Source organism: Arvicanthis niloticus, chromosome 5 (genome assembly GCF_011762505.2).
Source record: "Arvicanthis niloticus isolate mArvNil1 chromosome 5, mArvNil1.pat.X, whole genome shotgun sequence".
NCBI lineage: Eukaryota > Metazoa > Chordata > Mammalia > Rodentia > Muridae > Arvicanthis > Arvicanthis niloticus.
This window is the reverse complement of record NC_047662.1, coordinates 59944049-59966200: the sequence shown is the minus strand read 5'-3', so window position 1 is coordinate 59966200 and position 22152 is coordinate 59944049.

The following is a 22152-nucleotide window of genomic DNA, read 5'->3' as shown; positions in this document are numbered from 1 at the left end:
TTTTCAATATAGCTCAAAATCAACAAGACTAGGGGCTTTCCAAGGGTTGGAGGATGCCCATAGGAATTTTAGTTAAGTAGGAATTTGACAGACTATCTCAAAATTATTTGGCAGAACAAGAACATCTTATTTTATCAAGGTAGGTGTAGGTGAAGACTCAATCAGTTGTGGACCAATTTGAAATCCAGGAAAGTTCAAGGTATGATCAGGTCAAATTTTAAGACATAGGAACTTAAGTTTTACAGAAAACAGAAACAAACTTATTTTGATCATGTAACAGGATCACTACTGATCTTAAGATGGGATCAGGCTGGTCTATCAGTTAGGCTCAGACATTAGCTCATAGACACCTTCATACTTAGAATCTTTGTTCTTGAATTGAGCTTGGTAGGATTGTTTAATAAAATCCTAGATTTCTTTTTCCAGGACTCATGCCTTTATTAGCCGATGTTTCTGTAAGGTAACTAGAAATGTATCAGCAGTATTGGAGGTCATTGAGGATGTATTTCTGCTTCATAATCAGCATCTTATAACACCAGGAGTTGATGTTGCAAGAATCTTGTTAGTAGTAGGAAGATTAAATCTGAGTCAAACCTTGGGCTTGATTAGAGACAAGAGATTCTGAATTACCTGAAAGGTAAGAGGTCAGAACTATCTAAACACTACATTATTACAACTCTTGCCCTTTTCTGTAAGAAACAGTTCAAACAAGTCTGTCAGTCACCCTGGCCAAAAAAAAAATCAAAACAAAATCAACCAACAAAACAAACAAAACCACCAAAACCCACACCTTTGTTTGTTCCAGAGATTTTGAAGTAGTATAGAGGCTGCTTGAGATATAGATCAGTGTAAAGGTCCCTATAGCAATGGACTCTATCCTTTGAGGGTGTGCTTTTTTTTCTAATCTGAAATAATAGAAGTTTCCCCTCCACCATGAATTCCTTTGAAGAAAGCACAAGGACTCAAAAGTCCAAGAGTGTCCAGAGTAAGATTTGAGAATTATTCCTTTTGGTCTTCCAACTCTCAACCATATTTTCTTCATCTTCATCTAGAGATCAGAGAATGTCCTACTTGTTTTTGCTCTAACTTCACTTGCACATGTACTGTTTGGCAACAACATCTTCTTTTTGCTGTCATACTTTTAGTGCTACATACTATAGGTACTTGATACCACTACACATGATCTTCTGTTTCCATCTACATGCATTCTAACCTGAATCATATACCATTTTCAAATGCTTAGGGAGATGAGACTATATTCTATATTCATGCAATATTTCCTGGGTGTGTATATCATTATTGCTATGTGATAAAGTAAATACTCTTCCATCATTGGACTAAGGAATTTATACCAAACCTCAAATTCTGATTTCTGTTTAAGCCATAAGTTATTTGGATAATATTCTGAACAGTGTTTCAAAATCCCTCTGTGCTATTAGCAGATGATGAACAGAATATGTGGCAGTTTCCTTTTGGTTTTCAACATAGCCTCCACTGATCAGATCAGGAAGAAAATTCCTGCTAAATATATTAGAGGAGCAATTATTTGCACACAAAACAAAACCCCTCAAAAGATTATGGGATTTGATACCCATCAAATTTAGAATAGGGCAAATTTAGAATGAAGAAAAGAATGATTTTCTGAAAACCTATGGGACTCAGGGTCCACTGTACAAGGCAACCCTAGAATCAGGTAAGGTCTATTCAGGCTACTGTCTATCAGGGAGCATGACCTCCATCAATCAAGATAATTTGAGAATACCATAAATCATGCTATACTTGATTCTCAAGTTCTCAAGTGAGAGGAGCCCACTTTTACAATTTCTTTGTTATTTTGATAAATCTCAAGTAAAAGGAATTTTTTCTTCATGAGTTGTTGGGTGTAGACCTAGCAGACACTGGGGCAGTGCTGGCAGTCTGTAGGAAAGGGATTTACTTAGGGTTCTGAATGCCTAGATGCTTGCCTGGCCTCTGGAAAATTGGAGGGGGGGTGGAGGGCTTCCTCCTGAATTGTGGGAAGGGATTAGATTAGGAGAGGAGAAGAGCTCTTGGGAGCAGGCTGGGCAGGGCAGGCACTGAACTTTATCAGAAGCCATGCTGGCTTCTAAAACCTCAATTAATCCCACTGCCTGAAGACTGAAGACTGTCAACATTCCCCTAGAGCCTACCGAGCTTACCCCATCAATACCCTGTCCTTATCACCATATCCCAGCCAAGAACTTAGGCAGAAGCCCACTGCTTTACCAGAGGCCATGCTGGCACCCAGAATCCCAAGTAAGCCTATAACCTAAAGACCACCCACACTCCCTGCTTCACAAGAGGTTAGGCCAGCTCTCAAAACCACAGGCAGGCTACCCTTAACAGGCCTTTCCCTTCTTATCACCATATCCTGGCCTAACCCCAGTGGAGGCACCCTGATGGACCAACAGAACTCTATCCAGAACTTCAGTACCCAACTCAGGTAGAGACCCTACACTTATCCACAGACCACTCTGGCTATATCAGAGAGGAACCAAAATCAAGTGAAGAAAAACAGAACAAGAAAACAAAAACAAAACCACAACAAAACATCTATCCAACAAAGGCAAACTCATAAATAAGTGCCTAGACCTATAATTACCCAAACCTAGTTGCTTACATGCCAGGGTAAGAACACAATCAACAATAGCCAGAGTACCACCAGAGCCCAGCTATCCTACTACATTAAGCCTTGGATATTCTAATATAGTTGACACCCAAGAAAACAACCTTAAAACTAAATTTATAGAGAAGACAGAGGTTCATAAATAAGAAAGGAATAAACCCTTTAAAGAAATCCAGCAAAACACAAACAAACAATTGGAGGCCTTCAGCCTTCCTAATGTTGTGAACATTTTATACAGATCTTCATGTAGTGGTGTCCCAACCATAAAATTATTTTCATTGCAACTCCATAAGTGTAACTTCGCTACTGTTCTGAATTGTGATGTAAGTTACTGTTTTCTGATGGCCTTAGGTGACCTCTAGGAAAGAGTCATTGTCTCGATACCCACGTCCGACCAGCAGAATAAGGCAGCGGCAACCGTGTTCTTCTTCAAGTGGTTTATTCAGCTATCCCTGTACAGCGAACTTCTTCTCTCTCTCTTCTCCCTCCCGTGTCCAGCTCCCGTAGCCCCTTATAAGTAACCATACCTCTCAGCGCATACAACTCCATATATTCCCCACAGCTCCCCTTTTTTGTTTTATGCAAGCAGAAGGACATAGAGGTCTGATCCCCTGTATTTGAAGGGAGATTGTCAACACCATTTTCATCACCTGCCATCTACAGTATGGTAACCATGGGCAACCCAAACTGATGCTGTTTTCCAGGGGACAGGAACTATGGAAAAACCTGTATGCAGTCAGACATATGTCCGAGGGCGTACAGCGCCCTCTGCAGTGCTATGCCCTACATCCTGCTGCATGTTACAACTTAGAGCTCTTCAAATAGCTTAGCCAGATTTGCGGGGACTGGCCTCCTTCAAGAGCAGTAAATGCTTGAACAATCATGGCATTAGTGTTGCGCTATTGCATACACATCTTCAGAATGGACCATAGTGATAGGCAACTGACAAGAACAAGGCAAAAAGCTAAGGGCTGCAATTCCCGCCCATTCTTTTAGGTGGTTCATTGCAGATCAGATCCAGTAGGCCAGGCCCTCAGCAACAGACAGGTCAACACGGGTGGATTTCACGTGCATTATGGCTAGCCACAGGTTCTGCATCAAGCCATCAAAATCTTCCGTCCAATTTCCTGTAAAATACTGAGACAAATTTCCAGACAAATGAGCTGCTTGACTTGCATTTTCATATCTTTTTTTTTCTTTTTTTAATTAGATATTTTATTTACACTTCAGTTGCCATCCCCTTTCCCCATTCCCCCCTTAGAAAACCCCTATCACATGCCCCCTTTTCCTTTTTGCATTTATACACTTTTTTTAAAATAATGTTAATCATAAGTGTTATAAGTTTGGAATTGTTCAATCAGAGATGTAACCCACTGACCGACCTAGATATAACAACTATCTTTGACTGGTGGAGATACATGAATATCTGCCTCCCTGTCTCCCCCCTCTTTCTCTCTTTCATCACCTAGCTTCTCCTATCCTTCTTCTTCTCCTCTTCTTACTCCTTTTCTTCCTCTCAGTACTCCTCCTACCTTAGCTCCTCCTACACATCACCCTTCCTGTTAAAATGAAACTTTTCTCTCAAAATACAATTAGAGCATAATTATGCCAATTTGTACCAGTGAGGTACAGGATAGTCCTAATACCCAGTCCATCCTTTTGTTGACTAACCAGCACCTCTGTCATCTATCCTAACTAACTGAACCTGGCTTTAGGATGAATGTCAACTGATGACCATCCACTCAAATCTTTTCTCTTCTGGTAAATAGCTATAAGTTTTCAACCATGTCAGAAATCCAGAATGACTGAGTTAACTATAATTGTGGGAAGCACAAAGCATAGCTTCTAAAACTTAGCCAATTTATAGAGACCTCTGAACACCTGAAAAGCCCCTATACTACCGAACGTTGGAGCATCAAATCTTCAGCCTTCTGGCCCAGAATCATCTGACAGACCTTGGTGATGCAGGATTATTAAGGGCTGATTACTCTGTCTAGGCAGATATAATCAGTCGACTATTCTGCATGTATGTCCTTTTCTGGACAGTAATTTGTCTGTAGATGGAGAGAGGCAATTCTTGCCTAGTGGCTGTTACCACACAACTGGAGTAACTCCAAGGATGCTCAATTTCTTCTTAGAATCCATGACAGGAAGCTGTCAGGAGCAGACAGGTCTCTAATCAATATGAACATTAATGTATAAATATTTGTATAATATATAAAAATTTTGTATAATATATAAAAATTTGTATAATATATAAATATTTGTAGCGTCAGTTCTATGGACTTCTGATGTTTTGAAAACCAACTATCCATGTAAGGTAACCTGGACTGTTGTCTGTTCACTCTTCTCAGCTATTTCTAAATAAAATATGGAAAACATCCTAACAATAAAGTCAAAAATATGCAAAATACAAAAAGCTACTAACCCAAAATATACAAGAAATCCAAGACACAATGAGAAGGCCAAACCTAAGGATAATAGGTACAGATGAGGGGGAAGACTCCCAACTAAACGGACCAGTAAATATCCTCAACAAAATTATAGAGGAAAACTTCCCTAACCTAAAGAAAGAGATGTCCATAAATATACAAGAAGCTTACAGAACTCCAAATAGTTTAGACCAGAAAAGAAATACTTCCCGCCATATAATAGTCAAAACATCAAATGTACAAAACAAAGAAAAAATACTAAAAGCAGTAAGGGAAAAAGGCAAAGTAACATATAAAGGCAGACCTATAAGAATTACACCAGACTTCTCATCAGAGACCATAAAAGCCAGATGATCCTGGACCGATATCATACAGACCCTAAGAGAACACAAATGCCAGCCCAGACTACTATACCCAGCAAAACTCTCAATCATTATTGATGGAGAAACCAAAATATTCCATGACAAATCCAAATTTACACAGTATCTCAACACAAATCCAGCACTTCAAAGAATAATTGGTGGAAAACTCCAACACAAGGAGGGAAACTACAACCTAGAAAAAGCAAGAAAGTAATCTTCCAAAAACCCCAAAAGAAGATAGTTACACAAACATATCTCCACGGATGTTAGTCCAAAAGCTTGGATTAGCGAAGACTCAACCCACAGACCACATGAAGCTCATGAAGAAGGACGACCAAGAGGGGATGCCTCCGTTCTACTTAGAACGAGAAAAATGCTCAAGGGAGCAAATAGAGAAACAACATGGAACAGAAACTGAAAGAGGGGCCATCAGGAGACCTTTCCACCTGGGTATTCACCCCATGTACAGCTACCTAATCTAAACACTGTTGTGGATGGCTGGAAGTGCATAATGTGAGGAACATGATATAGCTGTCTCCTTAGAGGTCAGCCAAAGACTAAAACACTCAGAGGACAATGTTCACAATTAACCACTGATATGATCAGGGTTTTCCCAATGGAGAACTTAATGAGAGGACTGAAGGAGCAGAAAGGGTTATTGACCCCAGGTGGAAAGCAACAATACCAAACAACCAGAGCCCCCCCAGGTTCTAAACCACCAGCCTGGGAACACATAGGGAGGGACCCAAGACTCCAGAGGTATATGCAGGGGAGGATGGCCTTGTCAGACATAGGTGGAAGAGGAGTTTCTTGGACCCATAAAAAAACGAACACACAGTGGGTGGGGGAATCTGAGGGCAGGGAGGGGATAGTGAGGGGGGTAGGTGTGGTCACTGCCTCAGAAGCATGAGGAGGGGGATGGGATAGGTTTCTGGGTGGTGGGAGGAAGTAGGCTAAGGGGATAAAATCTGAAACGTAAATACTACAACCAATTTTAAGAAGCGGGGAAAAAAAAAAGTCTTCAGAACCAACATCTTTAAAAAAAATGTCAGCCCCCTGGGGGTGGGAAATTTTTTTTCTTGATACTAAAACTTGTTCTGAGAATACACAGCCTTGGTGTATCTACTCATCAAGCATACTGAGCAGACCTGCCCAAACCTCTGATGTCCTGGAATTCCATCTGGATTCAGTGAAGACACAGCATCAGAGGCTTATCAACTTACTCTCCCCCCCACCCCTCTTCTAAAATCTCAACGCCCTTAATCAGCTTGAAGAAGTTAAAGAAGAGTCAGCACCCCTATTCCCTGAGCTTGGGGACTAATGTGGTTAATAATGGTCTGTCTTTCTAGGGACAAGTAGTGGTTTTGTTGGAACAGGGGGATTAGCTAGGACCTATTGCATAGCCATAACCTATTGGTAGAAATCTGCATAATTATTATCAAGATGAAGTTATAATTTCTTAAATGGTACAAAATTTACTTTGATCTCAAATTTAAGGTTTTCATTGGTACGAGCCTCAAATGAGATGAATATTGATACGCTCATGGGCATTGTGCCTGTATAACACATTTAGGAATATAATGCCTAGACCCAGCCCTTTTTTAACTGATTTGGGATGGTTAACCTATGAGTTAAGGGACTATAGCAAATTCATATTTTTGAGTTTATTGTTAGGATGTTTTCCATATTTTATTTAGAAATAGCTGAGTTCGAGCACCTGGGATCCCTGCTTACTCTGGGTTCTTGGATGTTGGGGGCAGAGCTGCCACCCAAGATCTGCTCAGTGCTCTGGCCCACACAGGAAGGAACCAGTGTTCCATGCACGGAGTGACTTCCTGGGTCCTTTTGGTTCCCAGTTACTCCCTGTTTAGAGCGGGCCCTGCTGTCTGCTTACCTAGGATACTGCCTGAGTTTGAGTGCTTGGGATCCCTGCTTCCTCTGGGTTCTTGGATGTTGGGGGCAGAGCTGCCACCCAAGGTCTGCTCAGTGCTCTGGCCCACACAGGAAGGAACCAGTGCTCCGGGCTGGGAGTGACTTCCTGGGTCCTTTTGGTTCCCAGTTACTCCCTGTTTAGGGCGGGCCCTGCTGTCTGCTTACCTAGGATACTGCCTGAGTTTGAGTGCCTGGGATCCCTGCTTCCTCTGGGTTCTTGGATGTTGGGGGCAGAGCTGCCACCCAAGGTCTGCTCAGTGCTCTGGCCCAGACAGGAAGGAACCAGTGTTCCGGGCTGGGAGTGACTTCCTGGGTCCTTTTGGTTCCCAGTTACTCCCTGTTTAGGGCGGGCCCTGCTGTCTGCTTACCTAGGATACTGCCTGAGTTTGAGTGCCTGGGATCCCTGCTTCCTCTGGGTTCTTGGATGTTGGGGGCAGAGCTGCCACCCAAGGTCTGCTGAGTGCTCTGTCCCAGACAGGAAGGAGCCAGTGTTCCGGGCTGGGAGTGACTTCCTCGCATTTTCATATCTTACAGATGTCACACAAAGACTTGTATACTTCCACTGACAGCCCAACTGAGCTAATTCTATGAGCATGTCTACTTGCTCCTGGACTAGATCCACTCTTTGATTCACCAGCATAATGCCGGCTCTCAATTGAGAATTAATCTGCCTCTGTGTATCCAGGGCCGTAGCTGCATTGGCCTGCTGCAGTAGCAGCAGTAGCTGACACTGCAATAGGTATCACGATGGCGGCAGTGATACCAAAATCCCTGCATGTCCTAAACAGGGTCATAGCTGATGGTGCCTCCAAATGATTTCCCTTTTTGCACTTCTGGTATAAACCTGGAGTTCGGCTTCTTTGATCCTGATTACCCTGCAGCTGTGGGCATTGATGCTTCAGGTGTCCTGGTTCCCCCGCACTTAAAGCACGCATTATTATTTGCTGCACCTGTACCTCGAGTCATTTGCATCACAGCAGTGGCTAGCCCTGCATTAGATAAAGGTCCTCCTATTTCTCTACAAATTTTCATATTTAGACCAAACAAAATTTTCTTGTCTTTCTAGCTATAATTTCAAGAGAAAAGCACCTTGTCACTGAGATTTTTCTTTTCTTTTCTTTTCTTTTAGATATTTTATTTACACTTTAGATGGCATCCCCTATCCCCATCCCCCCCCCCTTAGGAAACCCCTATCCCATGCCCCCTTTTCCTTTTTGCATTTATACATTTTTTTAAAAAAAAATGTTAATCATAGGCTTTATAAGTTTGGAATTGTTCAATCAGAGGTGTAACCCACTGACCGACCTAGATATAACAACTATCTTTGACTGGTGGAGATACATGAATATCTGCCTCCCTGTCTCCCCCCTCTTTCTCTCTTTCATCACCTAGCTTCTCCTATCCTTCTTCTTCTCCTCTTCTTACTCCTTTTCTTCCTCTCAGTACTCCTCCTACCTTAGCTCCTCCTACACATCACCCTTCCTGTTAAAATGAAACTTTTCTCTCAAAATACAATTAGAGCATAATTATGCCAATTTGTACCAGTGAGGTACAGGATAGTCCTAATACCCAGTCCATCCTTTTGTTGACTAACCAGCTCCTCTGTCATCTATTCTAACTAGAACATTTAGTTCTGAACCTGGCTTTAGGATGAATGTCAGCTGACAACCATCCACTCAAATCTTTTCTCTTAAGGTCAATAGCTATATGTTTTCAACCCCATCAGAAATCCAGAATGACTGAGTTAACTATAATTGTGGGAAGCACAAATCATAGTTTCTAAAACTTAGCCAATTTATAGAGACCTCTGACCACCTGGATACTCGCTCTACTTCAAAACGTTGGAGCATCTGTTCTTCTGCCTTCTGGCCCAGGATCTTCTGACAGACCTTAGTGCTGCAGAATTATTAAAGGCTGATTACTCTGTCTAGGCAGATATAATCAGTCGACTATTCTGCAAGTGTGTCCTTTTCTGGACAGTAATTTGTCTGTAGAAGGAAAGTGGCAATTCTTGCCTAGTGGCTGTCTCACCACAACTGGAGTAACTCCAAGGATGCTCAATTTCTTCTTAGAATTCAATATAGGAAGCTGTCCAGAGCAGACAGGAAAGACAACTCTTCTTTATCATAGAAGCCAAAAAGCTGCTGGGCCTTTTAAAAGCAGCTTATGCTGACAATCAGTTCCTGAAAAGGTTTTTCCAGCTCAGCTCGACTCTTAGCTACAGGTGTAGGGTAACTTATCAACCTCTGCTGTGCATATTAAGACTGCCTTTCAAACAAAGGTAAACTAGATCAAAGGCTGGATCAAGCAGTTTTAACGATCTTTTCTTTTGAACCACCTGAAACATAGAACACCATAAAACATAGACCACCAATCATTCAAACAACAATTGACACACGTGGACATTGGTGCATCAAGGACAAGACAATAAACAAAGAAAGCAAAACTAAGAATTTCTAATGTGGAAGTCAGAGAGAAACTCAAGACATCTCCTGAATTTTCTCTTGTTCCTAGGAGAGCTCTGAAACAGCCTTTTCATTCTTTTTTGCTGACCCATATAGAGAACAACTGCTTTTCAAAATCCCTTTCTCTCTCTGATATTCAAGATGGCCCATCTACCTTGTCCTAAAAGCATGTCCTGATGCCATTGTTGCTGTCTGGCTTCTTGATTTTGAGCCACATATTCAGCTGAATATTCTATTAAATAGGCTTTCCAATCTAACTATTGGCCAGGTGTTAAGCAGGCCTGCGCAAGCCTTGTACCCACAAATTTCCAATAGAAGAAATTATACCAATGAAATCCTTGAATTTGCATCAGCTTAGTAACAATTATACAGATTTCTACCAATAGATTATAGCTGTGTAATCAATTTTACCTCTTCTTTCCTGTTCCAATAAAACCATTACTTTTCACTAGAAAGACAGTCTAATATTAACCACCTCAGTCCCCAAGTTTGGGGAATTGGGGAACCGTCTCTTCATTAACTTCTTCAAGCTGAACATGGGCATTGAGATATTAGAAGAGGGATGAGGGAAATGGTAAATTGATAAGCCTCTGATGCCTGTGTTAACTTCATCTAGCTGGAAGTACAGGGCATCAGTGAACATGCAGGTGATAAGATTCATTCACCAAAACTGTGTATGCTGTAATATACAAATCTCAAAACAAATTTTAGTATCAAGATAAGTATTTTGTTTGATTCTCTGGAATCAAGTCTTCTGGAGGCCTACCTCTGTCATATCTGACCCATATAATTCTGGAAGATATAATTACTACCTTAATGACCTCATCAAAAAAACTCATAGAAAAACCTTTTTTCCCAAATTAGCCTTTCCTTAAGCCAGTAACCAGAAAAACCTATACATTGACCATTTGTCCAGAGGAAAAATATAACTATACAACTCAAAATCACACCCATTTTAAAAGTTAAATCAATTAACATTATCATTCTTGGACCCTTCGTTCCTTGGCCATCTTAAGATCCTTCCCCAAAACCGAAACCTCATCCACGGCCTGTAAGAACTTTTCCAAAGTAGCCTTCTTAAGCTCTACTCCTTTCGAATTTTCTGCTTAGCTTGTCCCAAAACTGGGAACTTTATAGTCTCTAAACCGAGAATTTATCCTTGTCCCACTTACCTGGGAACTTTATAGTCTCTTCCAAGAGCCTGACTTGTCCCACTAATGGGGAACCTACTTTCACTTTCAATTGTCACTTTCAACTGTCACTTTCAACTGTCACTTTCAACTGTCGCTTTCAACTGTCACTTTCAACTCTTGCTTTCAACTCTCACTTTCAACTCTCACTTTCAACTCTCACTTTCAACTCGTCCCAATACCAGGAACCTATCTTGTCTCCTACCTGAGAACCTAACTTGTCCCACTTACCTGGGAACTTACCCAGTCGACTGTCCTGAAGCCACAAGAAGTTCTGAACACTTCCCGAGAGGTTTCGGTGGATCCCGGGTTTTGGCACCACTTATTGCTACCCACGTCCGACCAGCAGAATAAAGCAACGGCAACTGTGTTCTTTTTCAAGCGGTTTATTCAGCTATCCCTGTACAGCGAGCTTCTTCTCTCTCTCTTCTCCCTCCCGTGCCCAGCTCCCGCAGCCCCTTATAAGCATTGCCTTAATCCTATCAGCAGCTGCCACGAAGTCACTGGTGATTGGCCATTCTCAATGATACGAGGTGGGGTGATCAGGTAACCACACCTCTCAGCGCATACAACTCCATACATGGAGTTGTCTTTTCTCTCAAGCAATGCCTATGCCAAGCGCCACCTTGTAATGGTGAGAGAAGAGCCGCTTCCCACATCATTAGACCCCAGATTGAGAACCACTGCTCTCACAATCTGAAGCATCCACCCCATGATCTTCCTTTCTTCTACACTCCATATGGTTGTATCTTATGCATTGTGATCTTTTGGGTTAGTATTCACTTATTAGTGAGTACATACCATGTGAGTACTTTTGTGTCTGGGTTACCTCACTCAGGATGATATTTTCTAGTTCCATCTATTTGCCTGCAAATTTCATGAAGTCATTGTTTTTAATCACTGCATAGTACTCCATTGTGTATATGCACCACATTTTCTGTATCCATTCTTCCATTGAGGGACATCTGGGTTGTTTACAGCTTCTGGCTATTATAAATAAGGTTGCTATGAACATAGTGGAGCATGAGTCCTTATTATATGTTGTAGCATCATTTAGGTATGCCCAGTAGTGGTATAGCTGGGTCCACAGGTAATACTATGTCCAATTTTCTGAGGAACTGTCAGAGTTATTTCCAGAGTGGTTGTACTAGATTGCAATTCCACTGAGTATTCCTCTTCCTCCACATCCTAAAGAAGAGGGAGACAAGGGAGGGAGAAAGGAAGAGGAAGAAATAAGGGTGGCAGTGTCAGAATCTGAAGGAAAATTAAAGAGATACAGAGGGTCAGGAAATCAAGTAAAAATAGGTATCAGGTGGGATGAAGAACTGGAGATTGCCACTGGTGGGTCCCAGTAACCAGAGAAACTTGAGGCTCTAAGGATTCAAGGGGATTGACTTTAGCTGTAATGCACAGAGAAAGAAGAGATAGAACCTGTGGAGCCCACCTCCAGTAGATAAGCATGGCCCCTGTTTGAGGGATGGAGCTACCCACCCATCTCAATGTTCTTTTAATCCAGAAACGTTTCTGTCCAAAGGAAGAACAGGGACAAAAAATAAATAAATAAAAAAAAAAAAATGGAACAGAGACTGAAAGAAGGGCCAACAGGGAAACTGTCCCACCTGAGGATACATCATGTTTCCAGACACCAAACCCAACACAGGTCATGGTAAAGAGGCACTTGCAGACAGGGACCAAGTGTGGCAGTTCCTGGGGAGGTTCAGCCAGCAACTGACCAATGCAGAGGTGAATGCTTAGAGCCAACTGTCTTTTAATTGGACAAAAAGAGGGAAGTGTGAGAGAAAAGAGTTTTTTAATTGGACAAAAGGGGGGAATTGATGTGGATAACCCTAGCCTCTTGTTGTCATGGTAATTCCACTCCTGGGAGGGGCTGCGAAGGAGGAGTGAATCTTGTGAACCTTCTGTCCAATCGAATTATTAAATAAAGGCTAGAGCCAGTGATTGGGCAGTAGAGGAGGAATGGGAGGAGCCAGAGGTAGGGGAGGAGCAAGAAGAGCCGTTGGGGCTGTTGAAGTTGGGGGAAGTACAGAAGATGAAGAAGATCATGACTGAGGAAACTGCAAGTTGTAAGAGATCTCATAGTTGGGGAATAGAGTAGTTCAATGCTAAATCTGCCCAATCTAGGCGTGCAGCATACATTTGTAATTAATTGAGTTGTGTCTTCCTTGATTGGACTTCAATGGGTTGGAGATTTACCGAAACAGCCAACTATCAGGCTGAACTCAGGGAACCTGGTGGGGGAGCTGGCAGAAGGACTAGAGGATCAGAGGGAGATTGTGACTCCATACTCAGTTCTCCCAGAGACTAGATCACCAACCAAGGAATGTACTGAAAGGGATCTTTGGCTGCAGATACATTTGGAGTAGAGGATGGCCTTGCCTGACAGCAATGAGAGGGGAGGCACTTGTTCCCAGGGAGGTTTGATGCCCCAGAGTAGTGGGATGCTGGAACAGTGGGGCAGGAGAGTATGGGTGAGTGAGTGGGGGAACACTCTCATACAAGCAAAAGGGAGGGAGGAGGGCAGATGTGGGAAGGAGGTGTGGGAGGGGTAACCAGGAAGTGGGATATCATGGAATGGGAGTTGGGTAGAGGGGGTAATCCGGAAGTGGGATATCATTTGAGATGTAAACGAATGGAATGATTAATAAAAATTTAAAAAAAAAAAAAAAGAAAGAAAGAAAGAGAACCACTGCTCTAAATCTTTTCTTCTTGCCAACAGTTTTTCCAAGCTAGAGAGTTCTGGAGAGCCAAGGTGGTAATGATGAAGGCACATTTGAGCTTGCTAATTGCTAACACTCAAGATAAAGTAAACTTTCAGTTTCTGGATGGCAGGAAGTAACTTTATAGCTTGGGGTACTTCCAGACAAAATTGAGCTCTCACTTTCCTACTGAAACTGAAGCACTTTCTTTTTCTTGATGATTATCTCAAGGGAGCAGAACAAAGATTTATTATGTCATGTTTTCTAAAGTAAATATCTCAGGAGGGTCAACAATATAGAGTCGGAAGAAGATCTAAGACATATAGTGGGTGATGAAAACTTGGGCTGCCTTTGTCAACATCTATACTTTTGAGGTTAAAGCATCGAAATATGCTTTCCTATATTAGCTGACCAGACAGGAAAGGGATCTTTAGAATTATTTTGCAAAATAGATTTTATAATTACAGTGAATCTTACCTATCTTAGACCACAAAATAAATATTTTCCTTGAAGGAACATTGGCTGATTTTTAAGCAACTTTGATTTATTTAAAATCAATTTAGATTTTATGAAAAAGGCTTCATCTCTCCCTTTATATTGCCCTTCCCAGTAAAGGGTAGAACTAAGTAGCTTTTGTCATTTATATTAGCCTCCTTCTCACTTCTTTTTTCCTATAAAGTTTCCAGGCTTATTTAAGAGTTACACCCCTCCTACATTGAAATTTTACATCATCCATAATTGACATGTCAAGGCAGGTTTTTATTAATACTCCCCAACAGCCTTATTCTCTCTCAATGTTTGCCTGTAGCAACCAATGATCTGATTTTAATTCTTGAAGAAGGTTCTATAAGTGCTGTGTATTGTATATAACCTTTACAAATTCAGCATCGTGCCCTTGAAATTTATTCACATAATTGTCTTAATCCATCATTTCTCAACTTTATAAAAGCCTTATTAAATTGCTTTGCTCTTTTCTTTTCAGTTTAAAATAACTTCAAACAGAATTTCGCTAAATCCATTGAAAGTTATCCCTTCTTTGCCTAATATGAAAGTACTTTGAGGTCTATAACCCACATAAATACTATATAATATGAGATATTATAGCTATCAAAACTAGGAAATTACATTAATGTTTGCTAAGTTGAAAATCACATCCAAATTTCATTAATTATGTAATAATGTCCTTTAAAAAACATATTTAGTCTGAACAAGAAGAGTTACAATGCCTGAGGAACAATTTAAATTAATATAGGTTTATCTAAAAAGATAAGAAAATAAGAACATATTAGATTCAATAGGGTGATCTTTTTTGAGAACAGGGCCAGTACCACTGTACAAAGTTAGTGTCCAAAGACCATCTCCAATCTGAAGGTCACAAAGTGCCAGGAACCATCTAGAAGAAGCTAAAAACCAGCAGGTGATTGCCCTAAGGTGGTTCCACTGTAGACTGTGAAGCTATGATGAATGTGCTCTTCCGGGCAAGGCCAAATAAAGTACATTTGAGGAAAGGTTCCTGCTATTAATATGAATATATATATATATATATATATATATATATATATATATATATATAATCACTAGGTATTAAGTTATCTTTTGAGTAGACAACTGCAGAACAATGAAGATGTTCTGTCTTGTAGTGATACTACAAGATATATAGTAGTGATATATAGACAAATAGATTATCTCTTAATGATGATTTTATAATAATTTCTAAAATTATACTAATAACTATTAAGCTCTTTATAATAAGAACTGCCACTAAGTCCTCTCTGGTATCAAAATAGCAAAGAGAACTCAGCCAGTCTTCAAGTGTCATGAGTTAATTGCTTCTGAGATATAAAGGAGGCATTTATAAGTTAGACCACATTCTGAGAAGTTGTAAAACAAGTTCATGACCAAAGGTCATAAAAATGGAACTAATGATTTATTGTAGGTACAAAGACAGAAGATGAAATATTGATAAAATGTTTATCTATACAAAACTGCAATGATAACTTAGTTATGGTCTTTAATTTTCCATGAACCTGTAAAGCTCATGACAGATAATGTCTAGACTTAACGAATGTATATGTAAACATTCTCTGTTGTAAACTTCTTATTGAATTCATGATTTGAATTTGTGTTTGAATTTCTAGTGAACTTTTGTTTAAAAAATGAGGATGCTTGAAAAAACCATGTGATCTACTACCCTAGAAGAGATACAAAAATCTAGGAATGATTATGCTGCAAGGCCATTATCACATCAGAGCAGGAGGAGAGAGCAAGATTAGAAAGAGGACTGCAGAGTAGACTATTTTAGGAATGCAAAAGGAACATAGAAATTAAGAGAGCAAAATGCAGAATGCAGAGAGAAGAGGGACAAGGAAAATCCAGAGAAAGGAGAAAGAACAGGCAGGCTTTTTCATATGATGGGACAGAACAGGTCCTTTCTTAACAGCAAGGAATGCTTATTCTTACTAAAGAGGATGAAGCTTTTTTTTTCTTACAGACTTGGGTTTAATTAATTTAGCAATAGAAAGGTAAAAGCTTTTTCTTTCTCGATGCAATAAAGATTACAGCTCATTTTTCATCCAGAATGAGTTCTTTCTGCACTGGCACTTTGTTTTGCTTCATATGCATATGCAAGTATGGATGTGTGTGTGTGTGTGTGTGTGTGTGTGTGTGTGTGTGTGTGTGTGTGTGTGTGTGTTAGAGAGAGAGAGAGAGAGAGAGAGAGAGAGAGAGAGAGAGAGAACGAGAACTATGTAATTATGATATAACTATGTAGCTGGAACCAACTGATTTGCATGGAGGTATATATTTATGCAAGAAGTTGTATATGAATATATGTAGGTTTATGCATATTTGCCTGTGTAAAAGTTTCCCTTCTGCAAGCATGACTCTCTTCTTTTGGTCCAATAAAAGTTTATTCCTTCAAAGCAAGAGAGGAGGCTTCTGGGCAGGAATTTAAAAAGCCCTATCAATTAATCCTTTACTTAATCTCACCTTTTTACTATAAGGTGCTAAGTGCCAGAGACTGCAGTTTCTGGCCTTAGAGGAATTCAGACAAGCAGTCAGTTACCATTGCAAAGTAACTTAAACTTAAGGCAGGTACACATTTTATTATTTAAAGGCAACTTTAAATATATCCCAAGACCAAGTATTGCCCTACCTATGCTCTTTCCCCTCAGCTATCTTCAAGAGAGAATCAGAACTTCTCAAGCAGGCCTCCAGCAACACAGCACATTTAGATGCTCTGTGTCTTTCTTTTAACCTTCTTACTGTCTCTTTCTTTCTTTCTTCCTTCCTTCCTTCCTTCCTTCCTTCCTTCTTTCCTTCCTTTCATTTTTTTTGACTTGAAGCCAGCTATTTAGAATATGGCTTTAAACTTAGGCTTATCTGATGTCTTCTCCAATTAAATAGCTTTGGCAGGAATATCACTGAGGTTATATTGTATGATTATATCTTATATCTTATCAGGTGAAAAATGCTTTGCTTCATTTTATTTTGTAACTTTTTAATACATTTGAATAAGATGAAGTCTGCTAGTTCTTAACTTACAAATGTTCTTTTCTCTCAAGTCATGTTTTGGCTGTAAAAACTATGATGGAGAATTCATAATTACTATACATTCATGCATCCTCTTTACCTATTTAGGTTTCTGATACATCACATCAAGTTGCTTCTACTGTGATAAGCCATATATAGATGGTGTCCATCACCAACTACTTGAGATGATAACTCAGAGATTGTCCACAAAAGTGGTCCTCTCATCTTCAGGATTTTATACACTATATCAGACCATAAGTGGCTTTCCAATACTTCTCTTCATTCTATACTACAGGGTTGCCATTATTGAATCCTCTTTAGCCTATCTCATCACCACCACATTTATCTTTCAGTATGCACTCCTATCTAGAACACATTCTACCTAATCTCTTTAGGCTAAATACTCAGGAAGGAAAGAAAGAAGAGACAAGAAAGTTATTCATTGTTTTTCAATACCCACAATTAAGTTTTTCAAAAACAGTTGTTTTCCATAATATGGAAAAATAATCTTCCATATAATTTAGCAGCTTAGCAAACTATGGTTTATGATTGTGTTAGTCAGGGTTCTCTAGAGTCACAAAACTTATGGATAGACTCTGTATATTAAGGGAATTTGTTTTTATGACTTATAGTCCAACTAACCCAACAATGGACAGCTGTGGATGGGAAATGCAAGAATTTAGTAGTTATTCAGTCCCATAAGGCTAGTTGTTTCAACTGGTATTCTGTATGAGCTAGAATCCTGAAGAAGTAAGTTCCAACAGATGTGGGGCAAGTAAATGCAAGCAGGTAAAGAAGAGTGAATCTTCCTTCTTCCAATGACCTTATGTAGGTCTCCAGCAGAAGGTGTGGCCCAGATTAAAACTGTGCCACAATGTCTAGAGCTGAGACTTATTTTGCCCCAAGCTGACCTTGAACTCAGAAATCTCCTTCCTTGCCTTAGTATACTGGGATTAAGCTTTTCATAGCCACTATGCCTCAAGATCTCCATGCTATGATCCAGGTCAGAAACTTGAGTCTTCCAGCCTCAAGATCTGGATCACAGGTGAGCCCTCCAATTCTGTATTGTAGTTCATTACAGTTATAGTCAAGTGGACACCCAGGAATAGCTGTTACAATGATTATTTTAGAAAATGACATAATGACTTCCTTAGTCATATGTAAGCCTGTAGATACAGGCAAAATGATGCCTCTCCTCCCAAATGTATTCACATCATGATTCCCTAAACTGCATATATGTTGCCTTACCTGACAAAATGGACTTTTCAGATATGATTAAAGTAAAAGGCCCTGCTTAATAGGTTCATATAAGATCATCTAGGTGGGTCTAATCCAATTTCATGAGTCGTTAAAAATAAAGATTTCTTTTTGGATACATTCAGAAAGACATGTGATCATGAAAGAAGAGCCAAGGTTTTGGAAACACTACTGTCTTTCTAGATGGATTATAGATATCTTCTTGAAACTGAAAAATTCAAGAAAACAATTTTTTGTCTGGAACCCAAAGAAAGTACCAAAACTCTGACAATAGCTCATTGAGTCATGAATTAACTGTTGAGAAGCAGAATTGCAAAATAGGTTTATGACAGGTTATGGATCATGGGAAAAAAAAAAAACAAATACTCAAAGGATTTGTTGAGGCCCACACTGCCCAGCTTGGGGGCCACTGTGTCCTGGCCCGAGCTGTTGCTCCAGTCTGTGGGTCAGGGTCTAGCAAGAGAGATTGGGGATGGAGGGGAAAGAGATTCGAAGAATGGAGACAAGACAGAGGGTCTGATCAAATCTCTAGTCTCGTTTACTAAAAGGAAGTCCTGGGTATTTATACGCTTTGTCAGATGCCTTGTAGGTGTGGATACCATGTGTACCTTGTAGCAGGGGCACTAAACAGCAAAACAAGATATGTGGAATAAACAAGATGTTTATTAGAGTGTGCTTAGCTGTTGTAGGCTATTAAAAAACAAGTCTCTTGTCAGGGTATATGGCTTGAGATGGCTGTAAAGATGATAGTCACTTTCTGTTAGGAGTTGGCTCTCAACAAGGATTTAGTATGAGAAAATATTTACAGTATGTAGAATAGATGACTTGTGAGATCATTTGAGGAGAACTATTTTTCTCTTTTTATTTTTTGTATGTGCTCAACATCAAAACAACTCGTTTCATGCTTGCTCTCTCTACTTTAAATACCACAATTTAAAAGATCAAAGCAGCCCTATCTTAACATAATAAATCATTTCTATAATGTATTTTATTCCTTTCTTTAGCTAAATATATTTAACACAACTGCACTGATATAGCAGTTATTATTAGATATTTATATTTTTTCTTTCAAATTTCATAGTAAGTTTTCTATGTGTGTATAACCTCTTTGTAACTACTATTTTAGTTTAATGAATAGCTCATTGAGCTAATGGGAAATATTGATCAATCAATCCTGTTGCTGAATTTTGGTTTATTTACAATTTTACTATTAAAAGTATGTTAGTGAATATTTGAAACTATAGCTTTTTAAAATTTTATTTATTTATGAAGGTGAGTCTGTCAAGGTAAAATTATTGACATATATTTTGACTTCTTTTTAGAACTTATGCTATTTTTTTAAAACAGGGATTGTCTAGTTTCTCAAGTTATTGTAAAACCTTTGGTTACTCTTCACATGAAGTCAGTAGTTTTGCTGACATTAAATGAACTGCAAAGATATTTATATTTGGTTAAGAAGTTCTTAACTAGCACAAGAACAAATGTCTTAAAATGATCAAATTATATTTGAATAAATTATAGTTGGCAAGGAAAATACAAGATAAACAAAGGTAGAGTTGTGATCTCAAGAACATCCATCTGATACATCTGTAAAGCCAGCAGTACACCTAAGGCTCAAGGAAAATCATGGAATAGGTGGAAACTTAATTGTAAGACAAAGAATACCAGGGCATGTGCTACAAAATAGTGTCTTCTACTTATGACAAGAAAGCCACATCTATAGACTCTCAACAACTTGGTTGCCTGAACAAGATCAGCATAATGACAGTAGTAGTTTACATGCCTGCAATATAAAAATGCTACTCTTGCACCACTGTGGATATCTTGATGGACTAGTCATTGTATGGTTCAAAGGATTTATATATGGGCAAGGCTATTAATTGTTTATCCCAAGTTGCATCAGCATCGCACCTAGTGATACTATGAGAGCCAGTTCTCAGAAAGTAAGTGCCCAGGTCAGTTTCACCTTAATTCTTTGAGGAAAATAAAAACATAAGTACTCTGACAGAGAAAATAGAAAAAGATTGGGAGTCTCTGGGAAGAAAAACATTGAGGGAGAAGAAGGGCAGAGGGATAGAAATATCTATCTATCTATCTATCTATCTATCTATCTATGTATTTATCATCCACCTTTCAATAATCTAATCAATACATGTATTGATAGCTATAATTTCAATGAAATTATTTCACAGAGAGTGACAATGCTCTTCCCATGAGTCAAAGACTATTTAACAAAAGCCTGGTGGTACCAGACATAGAAAAATCTTCCTTTGAGTTCTTGGACACAGGGATCCAACAGATTTCCAAACAATCTAGTCTATTGGGCTCTCCCTTGTTTACCAACCAGAAGCTAAAGGTAAGTCTTTATTGCTGAAGACACCACACACTCTGGACACAGGACTGAAAGGAATTTAGTGTTTTTATAAGAGAAAGTAAGGAAAATACAATTGGAGCAATGGAAAGCATAAAAACAAATATTAACAAGCAACTTAATAAAAAGTTATATGATATTTTTCTACTATTTTCCTTTATCTTTATAAAAATTGAATTTCTGAAAGAAACTAAGGTGCTAGGGAAAGAATAGTGCTTTTACATAGAAACAAAGCATTGAGAAATAGCAAACAGAAATTAGTAGCTGGTTACCAACTGTTTTGTGGTGCTTTTTCATTATTTTTTCTTGTGTCTGAGGCTTGGAAGTAGAAAGTTAATTAAGTAGGAGCAATTCTGTTTCAGTAGATATTTTCATAAAAGATGCTTAGAGAAAAATGTCTTTGTTTCTAGGGAAAAATTTGAGATAAAGCAGACTACATGTGCTCATGTGATAGTGACCACGCCATTGTTACATGTCCCCAAATGTGTTAGTAATTGGGCCAGAGCACTGTGTGCATTAAGGACTGTGTAATCAAGCAAGGGATTCCTTCTTTTTACTAGGAAGCTTTTATGCAACTGAAAGAAAATTAAATAGATGAGAGTTGTCTGTAACACACATCACCTCAGCAGAGGGCCACATAAAATATAGCAGAGGAGCAGGTGGGATCAAGAGATCTGAGAGTTCAAGACAGATGAAAAATGGTGCATATATAAGAGTATTTATTTATTTTAATACTGGTTTAAAGATGCTATATCCTCTCTGCACTACACCAGATTTATTGCACAAAAGAAAGTTGCTATGCCACTAATCATACCTGGGTTCCTGATTTAAAATAAATGTAGCAGACATGCAACTTAGTCTCCATGGCTGTCTTCTCTGGCCTCAGTGGGAGAGGACACACCTAATCTGGTAGAGACTTGATGGGCCATGGTGGGAGAGAAAAGAAGGAAGGAGAATGGGGGAGGGGAAGCAGCATTTGGGGTATAAATACATAAATAAACTTTTAAAAAGAAACAAAGATTTATAGATTTTTGTATCTAAAATAAATCAAGGGAGAATTATGCCATATTCTAAATTAATAATTCTAATAATTCTAATCCAAAGGAATTTAAACCGTGGCTGATAGGACATATGTAAGTGTTGTGTTAAAGGCAGTGTTTTCTTTCTCTTTACAACTCTCTAAACTGTGTCACTGATAGGGATCTAACCCTTTGCATGATGTAAATGGAAGCTTCTGTGAAAGTCAGGGGA